The following is a 7795-nucleotide window of genomic DNA, read 5'->3' as shown; positions in this document are numbered from 1 at the left end:
ATATTTAATGCTGAACTTTTCACAAAATTGAGACTTTTGTGGTAAGTTATATTATAAATATATTATATTTAATATTGTAATATTACAAACTTTTTTATAAGTTACATTATAAATATATTATATCTAGTATTAAGAATGTATTATGTTTAATGATATTAAAATATTGCAAATGTATCATTTTAATATTAAAATTTTTCTAAAATTGAAATTTTGTTCTCAACAAATATATTATAAACACATATTTAATATCACTACAATATTATACAGAGTGATGTATGTTAAAAAGAAAGGATAATGTAATATATTAAATTCGTACTATTATTTTATATGAATAACATCGAATTTATTTCAAATTTTGATGAAATTTTCCTAAAATTAGAACTTTTGTCTGAAAATAAATATTTTACATATAAAAATAATATGAAATTTCAAACACCTTGACAAAAATCAAATATGTATACGCCATATAAAATTAGCTATAAACAATGCTTTACGACTGTAATATTTGAATTATTATTTTCACGTAATTAATTGTTAGAGAACAGGAGTATGAATCCTATCTAAGTCACACACCGCGTAATCAAGTTTGTTCGAAATTTGTGTTAGTTCTACAATTTTGATTTAGTATTGTCTCCTAGTTCTCCTTGTCTTTGATGAATCAGCAAGTTTGATACGGTATACGAGATAACTAGTCAAATTGCGTTAAAGAATTTCTGGTTGGATGTACGAGTTTGAGATTGAACGTAAATTATCATGCAAAATTATGCAGAAGTATTTTAATCCAAAGAAATCTTTCATGTGTAATATTATTTATGTATTATTATATATGATATATTACATTTATTCTTATTCTTATATATATTATATATTATTTTCTTTTTATTAAGAAGTTATTAAACGTCACACTTACATTGTTACATTATTCGTATTATATACGCATATTACTGAATACAAATTTATTATATTCCTTACATATAGTGACGATATTTATTCAAGATAATTTTATTGGCATTTTAGTAGCCATTTTTATGATAGATAGTTACGTATGATTTATGTACAATTCTTAATCTCCAAAATGAAAGATGTACGAATCAAATTTTATTTAAATAGGTGTAGAATATTTATTTTATAGTATGCATTTAGAGTAATTCATAACGAGATGATTATAAGATGTGATTAAAGCAGAACAAACCTTGTAAAACATTAATTAACTTTAATACACGATATATTTTATTTTATCATTAAATATATGAAGATTTTTATTTGCAGATATTTGCACATACCTGCACACTTTACTTCGATTCAAAGAGAAATTGGAATTTGAAGAAATAACTGTGCATAACTAAAACAACTATAAGTAGATATCTAAACAGAATAAACAATTGTTTAGAAACATTAGTATAATATTTTAATATTTCATATACACACGCATATATATAATTGCTGTTACATATTAATTTGTATAAAATTAGCTTCTACCTGTCTCACTTTGTTTAATTGATTATATTAAAACATAAAAACACAATTCACCTGTAGTATATTAATAAAATTACTTTAAAAAATGTTATTCTCGTATATAAACATATTTATATAGTGTAATATATTTTTATTATTTTAAAACAAATTTTCCAAACAAAAAAATACGAAAAAGTAATTTTAAATTCACCTTAAATATTTATTAAACTTTTCCAATTCCGAACACTTCGAAATTTTCTTCAATCCAAATTTAAGTGACGCAAATCATGTAATAATTTCAATCACAGTAACCTATTTCAAAATACTATATTTCAATCTAGTTTATTTACCCTAAAACTCTTCATATCGTAAAATAAAACACCCTATAATTCTGAATAATAGCATAATTGCATATGTAATGTATATGTGTGTATGTTGCTATATATAGTAACTAATAGCATAAATATAGTTTACATCTAAGAATCTTAGCTTGTCAGAATATTATACTACTAGTATCAACCATGTGCACTTAAATGAAAAATACAGAAAGGGTACTTTTGATGGTCTTCATTGTTTTTCAAACGTCTCCAAACTCAAAAACAAAGACTTTAAACATTTTTAAACCCAGGCCCAGTAATATACTTTTATAAAATATACCTTTTTAGCCAACTTAATCAAGATCAAACTCTTCAAATGTTTTACATATTACAAAACAAAAATTATCCATTAACCTAAATAAAATCCAGATTTTGACATTCGCTGCGACTAACAAAAATATAGTTTACATCCAGAAATCTTCAAAATATCATGATACTACTACAAAACACGTGATACCAAATGAAAAATACAGAGAAAGTATTCTTAAATGATCTACAAACATCTCCAAACTCAAAAATAGGAAGAACCTCAAACGTTTTCAAACCCAAGCCTAATAACCCACCATTTAACTTCAGCCATTTTTAAATTTTCATTATATTATAGTACTACTGTCAAACACGAAAACCCAAGTGAAAAAGAACAGAGAAAATATTTCTGAATGACTTTCAAACATCTCCAAACCCAGAAATAGAAAGAACCTCAGACATCTTCGAAGCTAAACCTAGTAATATACCCATCCCCTAATTTCAACTATTCCAAAATACCCCTTTCCATCTAAATTTACTCATCCAAAACCCATACCCTTCTAAACCCTACACCAAGTTAAAATAAAACTCTGCAGTCACTCTAAATAAGAACACGATCTCAACGTCCATCTCGCCTAATAGCATAAATCTAGTTTACATCGCAGCGTCTCAGCCCGTCGGAATTTCTCTTCTTTCGCCTTGCTCCAAGTCCTACCCCTGTGCCGACGCCTGTCACCGTCAATTCCCATAGGGTGCGGCATAGAAATGCCCTCCAGAAATCATCCTAGCCTCCTAATTGAATCACTGACTTTGATGAATATCGGCTGTGACCGGCGCGAGGGGCACTTTATTTTCTCCCTGCCCCTCTCTCTCTTCCCTCGTCTTTGCCGGCTTCTTGCATGCTCGTTTGGTCGTATAATCACGAGACCGCCGGTCGTAGACCGCGAAACGATCGGTATCGAACCACGAAGCGCGTTATCAGGAGCCCCGACTGTTTTGTCCCAAATGAACGGGATATTCCGTCCACGCGATTGCGCCGGACGAAAATGGTCCATGGGAATTGTATGCGGCTATGGTCGACCACGTGGACGATTATGGGACAAGAACTGTCTAGTTCTAGCTGGAACAACTAGTGAGCTGATCCAGTGGAATGCGACTCGATCGATGGAGGTCGAATCACTCGTAGCTCGTAATTAGAACCTTGGTATTCTGCTTTTGCATTTAACGAGACGATGATTCGAGCTTTGATCGATGGAAATCGGTAATCTAGGAAAGGAAGAGTTTAATGGTCTGATGAGGTAACCTGTTTGACATGGATCGCCGGTCGTGTGTTATTTATAAGGGTTGTTTGGGTTAAGAGGTGAGAGAGAAAGTTGAGTTTGTTGACAGTGGTAGGGGAAAGTTGATGAAATTTTGGGTGATCTTTTTGGTTATGGTTATGGTGTTTTAAGATGTATTTTTCGATATCATCACTGTTATAACATTCCTCATCATGATTTCAGTATCATCGTCATAATAATCATCATGATATCATCATCATTATAATCGTCATAGTGATATCATAATGAGAGTAATTATTATTATATCCCCATTTACAATATCACATCATCATCAGCATCATAATCACTGCGAGATCTTCATTATAATCATTATCATGATATCATTATCACCATTATCCTCATCATCGTGATATCAATATGATAGCAATAATTAGGACATTCCCATCGTCACAATATCACATCATCATCATCATAATCACTGACAGATCTCCAATATAATCATCATCATGATATCGTTATCACCATTATACTCATCATCGTGATATCAACATGTTAACAATAATCAGGACATCCCATCGTTATCATGTTCATTTTTACGATATTATATCATTATCATCATAATCACCGAGAGATCTCCATTATAATCATTATCATGATATCATTATCACTATTATGCTCATTATCGTGATACCTTCATCATAATAATCATCATCGTAATATCGACATCATAATCATCATCATAGTATCATTATCAACATGATAATAATTATCGAGATATTATTATCACGATTATCATCAACACTGTTATGATGAATTTTTAATCAGTATTGCTAGTTAACTCGTTCAACTAATATTTACCTCAGGTTTAATTTATTCAATTTTTATTCGTTTTTCATATATCGTTTGAATTAATTACGTATGAAAGTTGTGCAGAGTTGTATTACTATCTTTTTATTATTATTTTATATATTAATCTTTTATTATTACTTTATTATTTCGTGAAAATTTTGTATAATTTAGATATCTTATTTTGCAATAATTTTATGGTAGCTTAGTTCATTCAATCTAAATATAGTTTACATTTTCTGTAGACAAATTGCAATGATCGATTAATAGTTTCACAAAGCAATAAAAAGTATCAAAATTGTATCATTTAGGATATTTTATTTCTATTTTTCCTCGACAATAATGTTTTTAGAATTTTTTGGAATTTAATTCTCGATCCACTTAATTTCCATTTATTTAACAATTCTCGTGAATGAACTATAGATCTCGTTCACTGCTTTTCGAAAGTGACAGACTTTCTCGCGAATTTTTATTCGGTATCGTAAATTAATCTTCAATTCGTTTATCAATCTTAACGAATATTTCATAAATATTCAATTAAGGTTTATCAACATCGAATCGCGCGCTCCGAAAGCGAAAGTGCATATCACCGAAATTTTATCACTTATTTCTCTCATCTAACAACGATTTCTTTACGAGTTTTTATTAAATATCACTGTTTACCGTCCGTTCTGTCTTCATTTATTTCGCGTTTCGTGTGGATGAAACGTAATATTTGTTCAATGCTTCATATGGATTTCCGTATGATATATTTCCACTCGATACATACAGGATATTTCGTTTGACTGGAAATACTGGAATATCTCATGCGTGATTAAAGTTATCGAAAACATGTTCGTACAACAGTTGTTTGCTATAAAGCGCCACATTAGATGATATGAATAACTTTTCTGCATCCTTTATTTCTTTATTTACGACACTAATTCCATTTATGGTATTTTATTATAGCTTTATATTATTAGTATATACAATATTAATTTACAATACTTCTTGAAACGAATACAACGACATACTATCATTCCATAATTAATAAATTCCATGCAATACGTTGAACTCATGGAGCGGCCACCATATTATAATTAAATTTTTCTCTTTATTTTTATTTTTATTTTTATTTTTATTCCCTTTTCTGTTAAATTTTCATTTATTTATACCTTGCTATATGATTGCTTTTTTATGGTAATAAAAATAAAAATTTCTTTGGTATATCTAAATAACTTTGGCATATCTAAATAAAGACGTGTATCCAGAACTTCCATTTTATTATATCAACATGTGATGTTTTTCTACGTTGAGAAATTTTTCTTACTCGAAAATGCCATCAAGATAATTGGGTCGATGAAAGGAATTTGATAAGGCTTTCTATTTCTGTGATTGGAAATGCGAAAAGGGGAGAGCACGAAGGGCTTCGGGTACCAGAGACGGATAGAAATCAAAGATGAACAAAAGTACGGTCAGTGAGACGTAATTTAAAACGATTGGTATACCTTTCTATAGAATAATTTCAATTTCGTCGATCAAAAGCACGACTTCCTGCTCACGATGTATCAAATTACTCGGGAACATGTTCTTATCTCCCGCAAGATAGAAATCTCGACTAACGGTAGCAATAATAAATATTGACAAAAATTCTTCTATAAATGACGAAAAATTTGTGTCATTTATGAGAAATCAATTTAGAGAAACTTTAAAGAAGGGTTTCAATCAAAAGACTTCAAATAAAATGAAAAATTAGTGTCAAAAACGATTCTTGACAATTTTATTAATTTTTTAGGAAAGAAAGAAAAAGTTTCACCATTTTCACCATTTTGTTCTTATAGAATTTTTCTTATAATTAACAATTATTTTCAGGATTAATTTTTTATATGTTTTATAATTACTTTTCATTCTAATTATTAGAATGTATTATTAATTGGATATTCAGAAAAATTGACAAAAGCCGCTTTTGATAAAAATCATTCGTTTTCCACGAAATAATTCATTTTTCAAATATATAGAAAATTAAAGGCAATTATTTTATTTAAATGTTTGGATAGAAATCTTATTAAAAACATTTAACGAGGAGAGATGACAAAAATTGTCAGAAAGAAGTATTAGATATAAATGAAGTGATCAAAATGAGGATGATCAATTATTTACTTTTATCGTAATAAATAAAAGTAATTTTAAAAATTATTGGAACAATTTTGTTGGATTATTATTGCTTTACAACTGTGTAAAATAATTATATATAATATAATAATATAATAAATAAATTAAAAGCTGTATTAGTATATAATAATTAATTGTTTATAATTATTAATATTGTGAATATTAAATTCTTTACAACGTAATTTTACAATAAAAGTGAAAAAATTAACAAATTATTGGCTATTATAGCGGAAAAATAATAATTATTTATATAATAATTTTATTATTATATTACAAATTTATATTTAAATTTATTAACATTATAATAAATTTAATAATAATTAAATCGGTAAAGTACGAATATTTCCGACGATTTTTGGCCAATCGGGTACTGTATTAATGGCGTCATGCCGATCATCGAGTCATTTGTCAGTTTACTCTCAAAAATAACACATTCAAATTTTCTTAGAGCGAGACAAAAGATACCAATTTTTGTATACAAATCAACAGATGTCTCTATATTTTGGCCAGCTTCTAGGCGAAATTCCACACGTTGTGACACAGCTTTCATTCTAGATAATTTATTTTGTGTAACTCGGAACATTTGTAAAGTCATTCGACCGATATTGCCACTGAGATATGAGTAATTAATCGATCGTATCGACAAACATCGTCTGTTTTTCCACACGCGAACCATTTATCCTTTCTTTTACCCGTCTGACACGTCTCAATGTCTGCAATACGTACAAAGTGTATATCGTTACTAGGTCGTTCTTGCTTGAGGACGATTAGTGACGCACGGTTCTTTGAGGAGATTGTGTTTGGTTTCGAATAGTAAACGGATTGTCTTGTTATCTTGATATCGTGTGTGTATAGTGTTTTTATATGCCGCATGCTTTTTGTTTGTTTTTTTTTTTTTTTTATTAATGGGTATGCAGGTGTACAATTTGCCACGTGCAAATGTGTTTTATTGCATTTGCTATGGTATCTTCGAATTTGAATATGTTAATTAAGAATGCACGAATTTCAAATTTCTCGCTGCGCATATTTATTATTATTAATGCAGTTGAATATTGAAACAATCAGAATGGAGTACATATAGATTTTACAGGACGCATATAGCTCTTGCTCCATATTGCAACCACCTTCGTTCATTATTTATGCAATTAACCGCACGAAATTTAATTTATAAAATAAAAATAAAAATAAGAAAATAAAGTTTTAAAAATTCGAATGTATCTAATAATCAAATGATTCAAATTAAAATGACTAATTATGGTAATAATTGGTTAAAATTTATAATTTTTGGTTGCTTATTTAATACTCTTCCTTATAGAGTAGATGAATCGCTACGGACCTCGTTCAAAGTGGAATAACACTTTGAAAAAAAATCATACACTAACAATTGAGGGGTCTTTGAAAAGAGGAAACCTCAGTCTTTACACTCACTCCAATACCATC

This window comes from Eufriesea mexicana, unplaced genomic scaffold (genome assembly GCF_001483705.2).
Source record: "Eufriesea mexicana isolate 0111107269 unplaced genomic scaffold, ASM148370v2 scaffold4744748785, whole genome shotgun sequence".
Classification (NCBI taxonomy): domain Eukaryota; kingdom Metazoa; phylum Arthropoda; class Insecta; order Hymenoptera; family Apidae; genus Eufriesea; species Eufriesea mexicana.
Note: the sequence above shows the minus strand (reverse complement) of the source record.